The 16635-nt window shown below is 40.6% G+C and overlaps 1 protein-coding gene and 1 non-coding gene across 4 annotated transcripts in view; both read left to right on the top strand.

Annotated features, from left to right (window-relative positions):
* The window catches only part of BICDL1 (BICD family like cargo adaptor 1), a 110841-nt gene that overhangs the window by 42331 nt on the left and 51875 nt on the right, over positions 1–16635 (top strand). The window lies entirely within an intron of this gene.
* LOC120365218 (small nucleolar RNA U13) lies at positions 14264–14367 on the top strand. The gene has a single exon (XR_005580225.1). It is a non-coding gene; the product is annotated as a small nucleolar RNA U13 (small nucleolar RNA).

Genomic DNA, 16635 nt, shown 5'->3' with positions numbered 1-16635 from the left:
CTGAGATCACACCACTGCATTCTAGCCTGGTCACAGAGCGAGACTCCATCTCAAAAAAATAATAGATGAATTAATTAATTGAATAAACAAATAGAGACAAAGTATTGACTGCTTATTGTGTACCAAGCATTATGCAAGAAACCACTTTCTCTCGTTTCATCCCATGTTAACCCTATGCGATATGTAACCTTATCTTATTTCTTTGAAATGAGAAAAATGAAGCTCAGAGATGCTAAATTTATCACCTAAGGTCACCATGTATAGTGAACAAGTGGTAGAACTGGGATTCACCTCAAAGGTGGCTGACTCTGAAATCCTGCTCTTAAACACCTACTAAAACCGGTTGTAAATGGAGCTCTGGGAAATGCTCTCGTGCTGAAATCTTTCTTTAAAAAAAAATTTTTGTATTTTTGTAGTTTTATGCTCTATACAGAAGGAGTATGAAACGTATATTAATGAAATGTTACAGTAAAAGAAATACCTATGTAACTGTCACACAGGTTGAGAAATAATGTTGCCAGCACAACTATTTCCTCTCCATAAGCACAACCTCTTCTTCCCCCCAGAGGAACCACTAACCTGACTTTTAGAGTAATCATTCCTTTTCTTTGCTTATAGTGAGTTTTACCTGCTAAGTATGTATTCATAAATCATACCATTTTGTTTTGCCTTTCTGGAATTTTATATAAATGGAATAATAGATTATGAAATTTTTGTGTGTCTTCTTTCACTTAACATTTTGTTTTTACAATTTATGTTGATGCATGTAGCTTAGTAAATTCATTTGCTTTGGTGTATTATATTTCATTGTATGAATATTAACAGGTCTGTTTCACTGGTGATGGTTTATAGGTTTTAGCTATTAATAAATAGTGCTGCTGTAAACAGTCTTGGACATAGAGTCTGGTGAATATAAGCACACATTATTATGGGATATACACCTAGGGAATTGCTGGGTACATACATCTTTGACAGCTTCTCTGATTATTTTCTAAGGATAGATTCCTAGCAGTAAAATTAATGGATCAGAAGGTATAACCATGGAAGATGATTTCAAGACTTTTATGAATTTACTCAATTATCCATAGGATAGCCTTTATTCTAGCTTAATTATTTCTGCTGCAGTGTAAACCAGCTATATTTTGTTCAGTCTGTGGAAATAAGCTGTAGAATCAGTAAGCAATTTCTTTGTACTGGGAGTGTTAGACTTGTTTAGACGTCTTTAAATTTCATCTGGACACATATTTCTTTCATTGGTCTAAAGCCTGTTCTTCTGGGTTTAGGTAGTAATTATGGCTGATTGACTGGAAGGCTTAGAACTACTGGTGAATCAGGCTGGGTGCAGTAGCTCATGCCTCTAATCCCAGCACTCTGGAAGGCTGAGGTGGGAGGATCACCTGAGGTCAGGAGTTAAAGACCAGCCTGGGCTACGTTGTGAAACCCCTTCACTACTAAAAATACAAAAATTAGCCAGACATGGTGGCATACGCCTATAGTCCCAGCTACTTGGGAGGCTGAGACAGAAGACTTGCTTGAACCCAGGAGGCGGAGATTGCAGAGAGCAAAGATTATGTTGCTGCGTTCCATCCTGGGTGACAGAGTAAGACTCTGTCTCAAAAAACAAACAACAAAACTCTTGGTGAATCTTACTGCACAGAAATATATCTAAGTTCACCACAATCAAACTTATAATAAAGGAATTAATTCAGTATGCTTTATTTGAGGATTCACTTTACAGAACTTAAGTTTATCAACTGAGTGTTTTAATATATGTGTTTCTGTGTTGTTGCTTTTACATTAGCAATTGTGACATCTCATTTGTTTCACTTAGGTTTCATGTCCTGCTTGAATGCAGTGCTGTAAGTTATTTACTGCCTTAATGTGTTGTCTTGCCAGTAGTCGTGTGTTGAATGAAATGGGTACAAAATTATTTGGAATTATTGCCTTTGTTGTATTTGTGCTCTTCTCTAGTATGTTAGTTTTATAAAAAATGAACATTTTGATTTCTAAAGCACCTACTATCTCACCTAGGGATCTGAGGAGACAGGTTATTTGGAACTGGTTTTTTTTTTTTGCTTGAAATAATTTTTCTGGCATTTAAATGAGCCTTAGTCTGGAGGTTTCACATTTTCTTTTCTGTGTTTTTAAGCTTCCCTGCTCCCAAGAATTTTCAGGCTTGTAAGACTGCATGCAGTTCATTAATATTCTCCATCCTGGCATCCCAGACAGACATAAGTAGTTGACTGACATTATGGAAGCAGAGAGGAGTTTAAATAGAATAGTGCTTAGCAGTGAAGGAGAACTTTATACCTGAAAGCTTCCACAGACATTAATCGATTTCTAACACCTTGGAGAAGTAGGAAATGGATTTTTATTATGTATTTAATAGTTGAGCAAATGAGATATGCTTTTAATCTCCTAACTCTTCCTGAGACGTTGATGCTCACTAAGAAACAATTATAATAAATATAATGAATAAAATAATAAAGACATTCTTTGTAGCATGGTCTACATAATACATTTCTACTTTTTAAATATATGAATTTGTTTTACCAGACTCATCCTTTGACCTTCCATCCTACTCAGAAGTAGACAACTGAGTTAATCAAAGTCTGCTGTTTTCATTTCCACAAACCAATCCACTAGGCAGTTTCCAGAAGTATCAAATTGTTCTTGTTCCCCCACCATCCTTGGAGAAACAAGAAAACAAATGCCTGCTCAGAACATTAAGCAGTGTCTAATTGCCCCTGAAGGGTGACCTGGCAGTGGGTAGTTTATCCCATATTTTTGAAGTCCTGAGGAGACAGAGGCCAGAGGAGGAGTTTGGGCTCTTCCACCCTCCCCCACTTTCAGGGAGTATCACCAGTTTTTTAGCACCACATACCGTGTTACCTTTTCAGTGACTTCGCAGAAAATAATTCTGTAATCAGTGGTAAAATCCTATGGGCCTAATTCATATTAGCATTGCTACTATTTCCATGGCAACCATTAGCCAATACAGAACCTTAGTAATGCAAAATATAAGAAGTATTTTCATCAGCAAATACCCAATTTTACTGGTAGAGTGTCCCACTGGGACATTACCAGACTACCTAGCTGCTGTATCTAAAATCTAAACCCTGCTATTCCATATTTCTTTTCCTTCCCTCCCTCCTTCCTTCTTTCCTTCTTTCCTTCCTTCCTTCCTTCCATCCTTCCTTCGTTCTTTCCTCGCTCTCTCGCTCTCTCCCTCTCTCTCACTCTTTTTTTTTTTAAGATGGGATCTCACTCTTTCACCCAGGATCAAGTGCAGTGTTACGATCTTGGCTCACTGCAGCCTCCACCTCCCAGGTTCAAGCAGTTCTCCTGCCTCAGCCTCTCAAGTAGCTGAGATTACAGGTGTGCACCACCATGCATGGCTGATTTTTTATATTTTTAGCAGAGATGGGGTTCCACCATGTTGGTCAGGCTGGACTTGAACTCTTGACCTTAGGCGATCTGCCCACCTTGGCCTCCCAAAGTGCTGGGATTATAAGCTTGAGTCACTGAGTCCAGCCTTCTTTTTCATTTTTTTTTTCCTGAGTCAAAGTCTGGCTCTATCATGCAGGCAGCAGTGCAGTGGCGCCATCTTGGCTCACTGCAACCTTCACCTCCCAGGTTCAAGCCATCCTCCTACCTCAGCCTCCTGAATAGCTGAGACAAGAGGCGCACACTACCACACCCAGCTAATTTTTTTGTATTTCTTGGAGAGACGGAGTTTCACCATATTGCCCAAGTTGGTCTCGAACTCCTGAGCTTGAGCGATCTGCTTGCCTCGGCCTCCTAAAGTGCTGACATTACAGGCGTTAGCCACCACACCTGGCCCCATGTTTCCATGTTGGAACGTTCAATAGGAAATTTTTTTTTTTTTTTTGAGACAATCTCTTTTGCTCAGGCTAGAGTACAGTGGCATGATCCCATCTCACTGCAACCTCTGCCTCCCAGTTTCAAGCAATTCTTGTGCCTTAGCCCCACCCAAGTAGCTTGGATTACAGGCATGTGCACCACACTTGGCTAATTTTTGTCTTTTTAGAAGAGGAGGGATTTTGCCATGTTGATCAGCCTGGTCTCAAACTCCTCACCTGAAGTAATACACTTGCCTAGGCCTCCCAAAGTGTTGAGATTACAGGTGTGAGCCATCACTCCCAGCCAGCAGGAAATATTTTTAAGAAAAAATCTTGCCAAGAATTTTTTCTGTAAGGAGATAGCATTATGCTTGAATTCTTATTGAATAGTTTGTATAAAGTGGACATACCAAATAAGGTAAATCTGAGAGGGAGGAGAAAGATTTTATATCTAATTACTTTGTAGAATTTGTGACTATTGATAATTGTTAGGGGCAAGGGCCAAAAATCAACCTGATTCCTCTCCTATCAGTTTTATTCTAAAGGGAAGACTGAAAGATAAAATTCTTTTTCTTTTCTGAAGTGGAGTCTTGCTGTGTTGCAAGGCTGGAGTGCAGTGGCGCAATCTCAGTTTATTGCAACCTCCACCTCCAGGTTCAGGCGATTCTCCTGCCTCAGCCTACCAGGAGGCTGGGATTACAGGCACATGCCACCACGCCCAGCTAATTTTTGTATTTTTAGTAGAGACAGGGTTTCACCATGTTGACCAGGATGGTCTCGATTTCTTGACCCCGTGATCCACCCACCTTGGCCTCCTAAAGTGCTGGGATTACAGGCATGACCCACCACACCCGTCCTAATATTCTTAGTATTTAAATTTTACCGCTGAAACCTGAACTTATTATGTAATATGGGGATTTTACAGACTTTGTTTTGTTCCCTGTTACAGACAGTCTTAAGCCAAAAATGAGTTAATATAGACATGTTTTCCCAGTATTCAAATTTGTCTGCTGTGTGCCTGGCCCACTTCCGAGTACTGGGGTTATGGCAACAAACAAAACAAAGGCCTGGAACTTTTGGAACTTACATCAAGGGCAGAGGAGGGGGCAATAGCTCGATTAACAAATAACTATCTGGGCCGGGTGCAGCGGCTCAAGCCTGTAATCCCAGCACTTTGGGAGGCCGAGGCGGGTGGATCACGAGGTCAAGAGATCGAGACCATCCTGGTGAACATGGTGAAACTCCGTCTCTACTAAAAATACAAAAAATCAGCTGGGCATGGTGGCGCATGCCTGTAATCCCAGCTACTCAGGAGGCTGAGGCAGGAGAATTGCCTGAAGCCAGGAGGCGGAGGTTGCGGTGAGCCGAGATCGCACCATTGCACTCCAGCCTGGGTAACAAGAGCGAAACTCCGTCTCAAAAAAACCAAAAAAACAAACAAACAAAAATAACTATCTGTCAGGTGTAATAAGTGCTACAGGGAAAAATTAAACAGAGGAAAGGAATAGAGGTCGGCACAGGTAGGGTTAGGGTGACCAAAGGAGGCCTCTCTGATAAGATGACATGTGAGAAGAAACCCGAGTAGACTGCAGGACAGGCCTCATGAATGTCTGAGGGAAGCATGTTCCAGGCAGAGGGGAAGCATATGCACAGATTTTGAAATAAGAGTCTCTTCAGCAGGTCTGAGGGCAGCAAGGAGGGCAGAACAGAGAGACTGCAGTGAAGAAAAGGGGAGATCTGAGATAAGATTGGGATGCAGGGAGGAATCCTATAGAATCTTAGAAGTCATGGTAAGGACTTTATTATATTTTATTCTGGGTAAGAGAGAAAGCTTCTAGAGGGTTTTGAGCAGTGACATGGCCTCACTTGGGTTTCTGAGGTTTGCTCTGCTGCGGAGAATAAGCTGTAGGAGGGCAAGCGTAGGAGCAGGGAGACCAAGTAGGTGGCTCTCCAGTCAGTAGTCTTGGTGGGTGGCAATGCTGGCTGGGACTAGGATGGGAGAGTGAAGGTGGGGAGAAGTGATAGCATCCTGGATGTTAATTGTACCCAGTAAATCTCATATAGCACCTATTATATGCCAGGTGCTGTTCTAATGGCTTGATAAGTATCAGCTCATTTTATACTCATAACAGTCCTCTGAGGTATATTTCAACAGTAGAGTCTACAGGATGTGTAGATGGGTTGAATAAGGGGTATGAGGGGAAAGTCAAAGATGATTCCCATTTGGGGCCCAAAACTCCTAAGAATGAAGTTGCCGTCTTCTGAGAAGGGAAGAGTCAAGGAGGAGCATGTTTGAGTGGAGGCCCTTTGGACATGTTAAGTGTGATGCACATTAGTGTTCCAAGTGGATGTGGGATATAGGCAGTTGGATATAAGAACCTAAGGCTGGGCGTGGTGACTCACATCTGCAATCGCAGCAGTTTGGGAGGCTGAGGCGGGTGGATCATGGGGTCAAGAGATTGAGACCATCCTGACCAACATGGTGAAACCCCATCTCTACTAAAAATACAAAAATTAGCTGGGCGTAGTGGCGCACACCTGTAGTCCCAGCTACTGAGGCAGGTAAATTGCTTGAACCCAGGAGGCAGAGGTTGCAGTGAGCTGAGATCGTGCCACTGCACTCCAGCCTAGTGACAGAGCAAGACTCCATCTCTAAAAAAAACAAAAACAAAAACAAAAAACAAAATTAGCCACATGTGATGGCGGGTGCCTGTAATCCCCAGCTAGTCAGGAGGCTGAGGCAGGAGGATTGCTTTAACCCTGGAGACGGAGGTTATAGTGAGCCGAGATCATGCCACTGCAGTCCATCCTGAGCAACAGAGTGAGACTCCATCTCTAAAAGTAAATAAATAAATAAATACAATAAAATAAGTCAGAGGAGAGGTCAGGGCTGAGGGCTAGAGATATTACAAACAAGATCTCAAAGCATTCAGGAAGAGGTGCCAACCTGGTGTCTATTTTTCTGCTAACCCTAACCAGAAGTGGACACAAGGGCTGTCTTATCCCTTGGGTGTGGTGGTGTGGTAGCACTCTTATTGGCTTTGGGATCAGACTGACGTTTCAGTCCTAGTTCCATCATTTACTAGCTAAGTGACCTCAATTATGTGACCTAATCTCTGCTAGCTTCAATGTCTTATCGATGAAATGGAGCTAACAATACTCATCCTGTGGCATTGTTAAGATAAAATGAAATAGCCTGTGTGTGTTACCTAGAGCTGTCTTTGGACATAGAAATGCTAAATAGGCTGGGCACAGTGGCTCACACCTGTAATCCCAGCACTTTTGAAGGCCAAGGCAGGCAGATCGTAAGGTTGGAAGTTCAAGACCAGTTTGGCCAACATGGTGAAACCTCATCTCTACTAAAAATACAAAAAAATTAGCTGGGCATGAGGGTGCACATCTGTAATCCCAGTCAATCAGGAGGCTGAGGCAGGAGAATTGCTTGAACCTGGGAGGCAGAGTTTGCAGTGAGCTGATACCGTGCCACAGCACTTCAGCCTGGGCAACACAGTGAGACTCCATCTCAAAAAAAAAAAATAAATAAAAGCTAAATGATATTCATCTTCCTTCTCCTGGGGTTTTGTTTGTTGCATTCAACCCAAACTAACAGAAGAAGAGCTGCTCTTCCAGGATGAAAGAAACCTGAATTTATAGCCTACTCCTATGTATATACTTTTTGAGGTGTGCCTATTTAATGACAAGCTCCAAAAAAAGATTTCAAATCCATCCCTTACTAAATGAGAATGACTTTATAAAAGAAAAGACTTTAGTGAAGTTTATAAAGGGAACAGGGAAAATAGTCATGGGTTCTAAGTATTAAGAGTCCACATGCAAAAGCAGGGTGATGGTATAGGTAGAAACACTGAACAGCAAATCCATGGATCAGTCATGCGTAATTTACATCAAAGCCAAAGTAATCTACTTGAGCCATGGTGATGACCTATAGGAGGAAACAGTGCCCTTTCCTGGGGATGGGCTATTTAAATCAAAGGGAATTATCTCATTAATTTTCTGGTGATCCTGGTGGAACCTGGCTAAAGGAGCACTTCTGGGCTTAAACTTAATCTCACTTCTATTTTTCACAGTCATAGCTTGACTTTTGCAAGAATCCCTCATTTAAAGTGTTCAGATTCTATCTAATACAGTACACATTTGAATACCTGCCATGTGCCATGTACTTAATTATGGAAAGAAAGATAAATAGGCAATATAATTCCCACTCTTAAGTCCTTTCCAGTCTAAGAGAAAGCAGACATGTAAACGAACAGAGCATGTGTTAAGTGCTCTAATAGCATATTGCAGCACTGCAAATAATGTAGTCATTTTGTCCTGGGATCTTATAATGGTGATATAGAAGTCATGTCTGAACTGGGCTGTTAAGGTTAAGAATTTATCAGGTGAAAGTTTAGGGAAAGACATTCCATCATGTGCAGAGTCAAAGAGGCATGTTCAGGGAAGAAAAAGCCATACTTTGGTTAATATTCTTGTTTTGCTGGGCACAGTGGCTCACTGCTGTAATCCCAGCACTTTGGGAGGCCGAGGTGGGCAGATAACCTGAGGTCGAGAGCTCAAGACCAGCCTAACCAACATGGAGAAACCCCATCTCTACTAAAAATACAAAATTAGTGGGGCGTGGTGGTACATGCTTGTAATCCCAGCTACTCAGGAGGTTGAGGCAGGAGAACCGCTTGAACCTGGGAGGTGGAGGTTGCAATGAGTTGAGATTGTGCCACTGCATTCCAGCCTGGGTAACAAGAGCAAAACTCCGTCTCAGAAAAAACAAAAACAAAAAACAAAACCTTGTTTTTATGGTGGTGGGAAGAAGAAAGTGATCATCAGTTTGGAAAGCAGTTTTTCCGTAACCCTTCTCCAGTTTCAAATAAGAACATTTTAACCTTGTAAGCTTCTCTTTAGGTCTAAGTAAGTCTCTTGGTGAGCCATATGACCAAAATGGGTGTGGGTGGGGGAGTATTAAAAACACTAGAGTTTCCTTTCTTTATTAGGATTAGACATGACTGCTATTTCCTGAGAGAATCCTGAATGTGTCCCTGTGTCATCACTTGTCTCCAGTGAAGGGCTCCTCAGTGTACACTATAGCCCATTCCCATCCCTATCTTAAGTTAAAGTTTGCTGAGTAGAATGTCATGCCAACTGTCAATCTTCCCTTAACCTTCCTGTTTATTACGAAAAGTTTCTCAATTTATTTTCCAAGCATTTTCATGAAATCTCCTTTTGACAGTATAAAGATTTCACATTCCAGGAAGCCCAAGGTAGTCATAGTATTTTCACCCTTGAAAAAATAGAGAAGCCTGTTCCAAGGTGGACATGTTACTGGGAACTGTACAGTGCCTCAGTTTCATAGGGTGGTAATTATTTTAGCTTGGCTACATTTTTATATCCACTCTCCCCCTTTAGCTTCAAGCCTTTTTAAGTTCTCTCTGTTATTACTAACTACCACTCATAGATGAAAGCAAGTGCCTAAATTCCCTACAACTCTTCATCTGTTATGGGTGTCTTTCCATCTTTCATCAGTCCCTGTGCCAGATTTTAAGCTCTTTCTTCAGGCTCTTTAACGTCTGCTCTTATTTACATTTAATCTGTTAGACTCTTCTGTGCTAGTGACGTAAACATCCGCTCTAAAGTCAGGGTTGATCTTTCAGGTTATTAGAGCTGGCTTATAATAATGATGGAGGTGAATACAGTAACGGCAACAGCTAGCACATGTACTGCCTACTGTGTACCAGACACTGTTCCAAGCACTTTACATGTGTTTATTTCAGTCATTCAACCTTATGAGGTAGGTACTACTTTCTCCTAAACTTATGGGAAGAACCTAAGACACAGACTGTGGTCACACAATACAGTAACTGATAGAGAAGAGCCTGTGTTCTTTTTAGACCTTGAATTTTCCGCAGGAACTGTGTCTTATTTTTCTCTGTATCCCAGTTCAAAGCATAGTAGTGTTCCATCCATGTTGGAATTGGAACAAAGTGTCAGGCCATCAAGTTAACACAGAGGATTGTGTCATTTTGGTTAAGAAAAAAAAAAAAAGCCGGGCACGGTGGCTCAAGCCTGTAATCCCAGCACTTTGGGAGGCCGAGGCGGGTGGATCACGAGGTCGAGAGATCGAGACCATCCTGGTCAACATGGTGAAACCCCGTCTCTACTAAAAGTGCAAAAAATTAGCTGGGCATGGTGGCGCGTGCCTGTAATCCCAGCTACTCAGGAGGCTGAGGCAGGAGAATTGCCTGAGCCCAGTAGGCGGAGGTTGCGGTGAGCCGAGATCACGCCATTGCACTCCAGCCTGGGTAACAAGGGCGAAACTCCGTCTCAAAAAAAAAAAAAAAAAAAAAAGACTGAATCAAAAGCTCCAATTGTGAGTACAATGTAGTGTATTGGTAATATCTGGGGCCAGTTTTATTATGAGTCCTCATAGAATATTTGAAAATTAAAAGATGTATTCTGACTTCTGAAATGTTTTTAATAACCAGCAGTAAGGATCTGGCAGTGAATAACAGTCCTCTTCCAGAAACAAAGGCAGTATTAACATTTGTCCTTTTTTCTTTTTCAATTAAAGCTTGTACTGCTGTGCTGGTCTTTGATGCTGAGGGATTATGTTTCTGATAGTGACTGAAAGGGTAATAACAAAACTTTTATTGTGCTTTAATTTAGATATTAATTCAAATAAAACAAAATTAAACGTGCTCCAATATAATGGGTATATACCTTCTAAATGTCACATAGTGGCTTTTATACATGCCTCCTATAAACAGTATGACCAGTAAAACACTGACTTTATCAGGCATTCCCTCACATGATTAATAACATTGTTAGGGGCATCAGACCTTCCTCATTCCAGGGGATGAGTTTTTGTCATCCCTGGAAATCATCCAGTATGTGACTATTTGTTTTGACTTAAAAAGGGGTAATGAACTGGAAAGAAACTGAAATGGGAGTGAGGAGCTAACAAGTTCTGTGATCTTGGACAGGAACCTTCACTCAAATTGTATCTTCATGGGCCTAACTTTGTTGACCCATGCCTCAGTTTCATCACCTGCAAAATTAGGGCTTTGAACAAGGTTATCTCTGAAGCTTCAACTCTCAAATTGCATGTTTTCCTTTGAGCTAAAGCCAATATTCTATTTGGAATTTTCACTTTATCATAAATAATTATAGCTATAATGTATTACATATTTAATCTGTGTTAAACATTTCTTATACATTATTTCATTTTAATGCTAACATAACTTGAAAGGTATTTTTATACATCACCTGATCTTTCAGATGAGTAAACTGAGGTATAGAGTGGTTAGATAATTTTCTCAAGGACATACAGCTATGTACTTTGTCTGTTCTTAAAATAATTGCTTTATTCTGCCTTGAGTTATTTGTGTACCTCTCAAATCACCTGCCAGTTTATACAGATATATATTCTGTGCTTTATATTGGCTGCTTCATAAGGCTTCATCTCATCTTCAGCTACTTAAGAATGAAGATTGTGTGTCATATTTTATATCTCTCACAGGAACATGAAACTTTGTGCATTTTCAAAATTGAAGGTCTTAAAAAAAAAAAAAAGCAAATGACTCCTTTCCTCCCTCAATCTTTCTAAGCTTACACTTTCTGTAATTTGTTATGATTATTGTATCACTCGCCCCAGCCTCATTATTATTGAAATTCCTAATCTTTGTTTGATGTTACCAACACAATTTTTTTCTTTCACCTTTCTCCCTAGGTTGATGTCTTATGAATTTACCCTTTTTTTTTTTTTTTTTTTTTCAAGAGACAGAGGTCTTGCTGCGTTACCGAGGCTGGAGTACAGTAGCTATTTGCAGGCGTGATCATAGCTTGCTGTAGCCTTGAACTCTTAGGCTTTATTTCTCCTGATTATTAAGATAATACAACCTCCAGCCAAAAGCATGCCAAATGAATCAATAGTTTGATGGAAAAATAAATATTTTGCATCAAAAAATGAGATAGACCAGGCACGGTGGCTCATGCCTACAATGCCAACACTTTGAGAGGCCGAGGCACGCAAATTGCTTGAGCCCAGGAGTTTGAGACCAGCCTGGCCAGCATGATGAAACCCTGTCTCTACCACAAAAACAAAAAACAAAACAAAACAAAAAAACAAAGATTAACCTAGTGTGGTGGCGTGTTCCTGTAGTCCCAGCTACTTGTGGGCCTGAGGTGGGAGGACCACCTGAGATTGGGGAGGTCAAGGCTACAGTGAGCCATGATCATGACACTGCATTCCAGTCTGGCAACAGGGTGGAACCCTGTCTCAGGAAAAAAAAAAAAAGGTAATACGTATTTCAGTAGAATATTCAAACATTATTTTTGTTTGCTTGTTTTGGGGTTTTTTGGAGGGCGTTTTTGATTATTTATTTATTTTTATTTTTGGAGACAGAGTCTTACTCTGTTGCCCAGGGTGTAGTGCAATGGTGTGATCTCTGCTCACTGCAACCTCCACTGTGTGGTTCAAATGATTGTCCTGCTGTAGCCTCCTGAGTAGCTTGGATTACAGGTGTGCGCCACTATGCCTGGCTAATTTTTGTATTTTTGGTAGAGACAGGGTTTCACCATGTCGGCCAGGATTATCTTGAACTCCTGACCTCAGGTGATCCTCCCACCTTAGCCTCCCAAAGTGCTGGGATTATAGGTGTGAGTGCCTGGCCTCCAACATTATTTAAAAAGTAATTTTAAAAATATCATTTATAATAATAGATATTGATTAAAAAGTAATTTATCCAAAATAAAAATTTGCCAGGAATCTCACCCCCCGAGAGGTGATATTACTGATGACATTTTGAAGAATAGCCATACAAGCTTTCTTCTATGCATGTATACATGTAAACAGATACATGCACATAATTGCATGTAAGTGGGATCAAACGTGCTTTTTTTTTTTTTAACTTAGCATTGCATTGTTGAAACCTTTTCATGTTGGGGTAGATGTGTATAGCATTTTCATTGCACTCATACACCATCATTTTTTTTTTTTTTTGAGACGGAGTTTCGCTCTTGTTACCCAGGCTGGAGTGCAATGGCGCGATCTCGGCTCACCGCAACCTCCGCCTCCTGGGTTCAGGCAATTCTCCTGCCTCAGCCTCCTAAATAGCTGGGATTACAGGTACGCGCCACCATGCCCAGCTAATTTTTTGTATTTTTAGTAGAGATGGGGTTTCACCATGTTGACTAGGATGGTCTCGATCTCTTGACCTTGTGATCCACCCGCCTTGGCCTCCCAAAGTGCTGAGATTACAGGCGTGAGCCACCGTGCCTGGCCACCATAATATTTTTAATCCAGTCTGCTAACAGTGAACATTTAGGTTGCCTCCAGTTTTTCACTATCAGAAACATTGAACATCCCTGTACACACATCTTAGGCACAGGGTGGGTTTCATATGCCTGCATCTCATGTCTGGACTAAGGTAGCATTAGTAAAGTAGCACAGCAGATGCCCAAAGCCACAGCCATTCTCACATAGCCACATAAAGGTACAGGAACCCAGGAACTCAGTGTGGGCTATGTGGGTAAACATCTGCCTCCTCAGGCTTCAAACTTTAGGTTGTTCAGAAAACAGATACTTGTTAAACACAATAATAAGCTTGAACACTATGAAGCTTCAGTTTGTTAAAGTCTCATAATTTTCAGGCCGGGCGCGGTGGCTCAAGCCTGTAATCCTAGCACTTTGGGAGGCCGAGGCGGGTGGATCACGAGGTCGAGAGATCGAGACCATTCCGGTCAACATAGTGAAACCCCGTCTCTACTAAAAATACAAAAAATTAGCTGGGCATGGTGGCATGTGCCTGTAATCCCAGCTACTCAGGAGGCTGAGGCAGGAGAATTGCCTGAACCCAGGAGGCGGAGGTTGCAGTGAGCCGAGATCGCGCCATTGCACTCCAGCCTGGGTAACAAGAGCGAAACTCTGTCTCAAAAAAAAAAAAAAAAAAAAACTCATAATTTTCACCTGAACAAATTGTTAAGTATTTGTTTCTGTGTTTGCTTTCATTTGGTAGCAAAGTAGTACTATGCAAGGCCTAAAGAAGATGCCGTATTTTAAAAAATGAAAGTAGAAGTTGAAAGGAAAATGGACTTATTAGAATAAGAAAACATAAATCATTAATTCTCCAAATATGCATTGAATACCAATGATGTGCTAAATAAATATCCTGAATGCTTGAGCTCAAAGTGTAGCAGGGAAGAAATTAAAGTAATAAAATAAGTTTCAAACTAATTGAAGCCTAGGATGAGAGACCAGGAAAAGAAAATGTTTTCCTATTAATATATATTTGCAAACATGGGGATTCTGCTAAGCCTAAGTTTTGTTTTAGTTTCTTCTCCTTCTTTAGCCTTTCACTGTCAAGTGCATTGCTGTTAAAATTACAGGTCCTTGATTTTTTTTGTAGTTCATAAACATGATGATTGGGGCTTTCACACTTGTTTTGAGGTGTGCCTTCCTCACACCTTATTATGATGTCAGCACATTGCCTGTCTGATGTGGGGGGAAAAAATTACAGGTCTTTGTTTCTTGTGATTTGCTTTTCCATTTTTTCCCTTTCTCCCTAAATGGTACCTTATTTTGTTACCTATCCCTTACTCTGTGACCAAGGCATCTCCTCTGGGCCTCAATTTCCTCATCTGTGTAACGAAGGAGTTCAGATAACTGATTCTCTTTTATTTTGGGAAGGTCCATCTCTGACATCGTTGAAATCTAAGATGGTGCCAGATCTGTCTTCTCTGTTTTATTCCCAGTACCTAGGATAAATCTAGCCATACAGAAAGGCTTATTAAACTTTTATTGACGTTTATTTTAAATTTGGGGTCTGTGTGTCTACTCTAGTTTCTTGGAGGTTTTTTTCTTGTTTTCATTTCATTCTGTAGTTACCTACTGTACATTTAAACTTTTATTTCTGAAGGACAGTTTGTTTCGGCCTTGAAAGATCCTTCATTCAGTTCAGGCATTTCTTAGCCAGGCACTGGACTAGCTACTGGGAATACAAAAATGAATTAGACATAGTCAATGTCCTTAAAAAGCTTAAAATGAGGTGAAGGACTCATAAGAAGATAACTGTCATAAAATGCAATATATCCTCTGCTGGAGGTTGTGCCTGGGGTGCTGAGAACACAAAGGAGGGTTACTCTGGAATGCCTGGGAGCACAGAAAGCTTCTGGAAGAGGTGATGCTATAGCTAAGTCTAGAAAGACAGTCCTGTGAAAAGTAGGGAAGAAGCGTGTCTATGGAAAGAAGAAAGATAAAGGGGAAAGAATTACTGGAGTTAGAGGATGGCAGGGGACTGGCCTTAGAAGGCTTTTTGTGCCTATTGGTAACAGGGAACCACTAAAAGATTTCAGCAAGAAAATGTCTTTTCATATTACATTTTTATATGTGTCTTTTTATTTTAAAGAGATCTGCTAATAAGGGCCCTGTTAGTAGTCATTAGGGGAATCAAGTGTTTTCTCTGGAAAGGTCATCTTTTATCTTCTTTTTAAGATCATCTGGCCGGGCGCGGTGGCTCAAGCCTGTAATCCCAGCACTTTGGGAGGCTGAGGCGGGCGGATATGAGGTCAAGAGATCGAGACCATCCTGGTCAACATGGTGAAATCCCGTCTCAATTAAAAATACAAAAAATTAGCTGGGCATGGTGGGGCGTGCCTGTAATCCCAGCTACTCGGGAGGCTGAGGCAGGAGAATTGCCTGAACCCAGGAGGTGGAGGTTACGGTGAGCCGAGATCACACCCTTGCACTCCAGCCTGGGTAACGAGTGAAACTCCGTCTCAAAAAAAAAAAAAAAAAAAAAAAGATCATCTTACTTAGTCTTTGGTGTTCCACAGTTTCTTTACATCTGGGTATGGATTTCTTTTTATTTATTCTGCTTTGGGTTCATTGGGCATCTTGAGTTTGTGAAATGGTGTTTTTCATTGTTACGAAATTATCAGCCATTATCTCATCAAGTATTGCCTCTCTCCCATTCACTCTGTCCTTCCTGGAACTGAAGTTTAAACTTATGGGGAATATACTAACATAGCTCTTCTATTTTCCATCTTTGTCTCTGTATTGTAGGGTAGATAATTCCTTCTGACTAGTCTTCTAATTTGGTAATTTCCCCTTCAGTTGTCACATGTGTTCTTAAACTCTGTCCATTAGGTTAATAAGAAACTGCAAAGGTTTTTTTCCCCCAAAGTAGGTTATGCCGTTTTACACTCCCACCAACAATGTTTGGGAATTCCAGTTTTGGCATTCCTAGTAGTTTGTGGTGGTGGTCTTTATAATTGTAGCCTTCCTATGAGTATGTAGTAGTATCTCATTGTGGTTTTAATTTACATTTCCCTGGTCACTAATGATGTAGAGCACTTTTTCATGTGCCTATTGGCCATTCATTTATCTTTGTCTGTGAAGTACGTTCAAATGTTTTACTCATTTAAAAAATTAGGTGTCTTTTTACTGAGTTAGAGGTTTTCATATATTCTGAATTCATATATTCTGAAAATACAAAGTCATTCATTTGGGTTTGTCTAATGTTTTGTCGGTTAGATTGAGGCTATGCAGTCTTCCCAAAAATAGCACAAAAGTACAGTTGGGCCCTTCTCAGTACATGAATATAAGTTAGATATATGTGTTATAAACATTCTTCCAATCTGAACTTTAAAGATTTATTTTCTTAATGATGTCTTCTAATGCTCAGAAGTCTTTAATTTTAATACTACCCATTGGGTTTTGTGGGGAGGGGGTTTGTGTTTGTTTTTGTTTGAGACGGAGTCTGACTGT

Source organism: Saimiri boliviensis, chromosome 7, assembly GCF_048565385.1.
Source record: "Saimiri boliviensis isolate mSaiBol1 chromosome 7, mSaiBol1.pri, whole genome shotgun sequence".
NCBI lineage: Eukaryota > Metazoa > Chordata > Mammalia > Primates > Cebidae > Saimiri > Saimiri boliviensis.
This window is presented reverse-complemented; position numbering and strand designations above follow the sequence as displayed.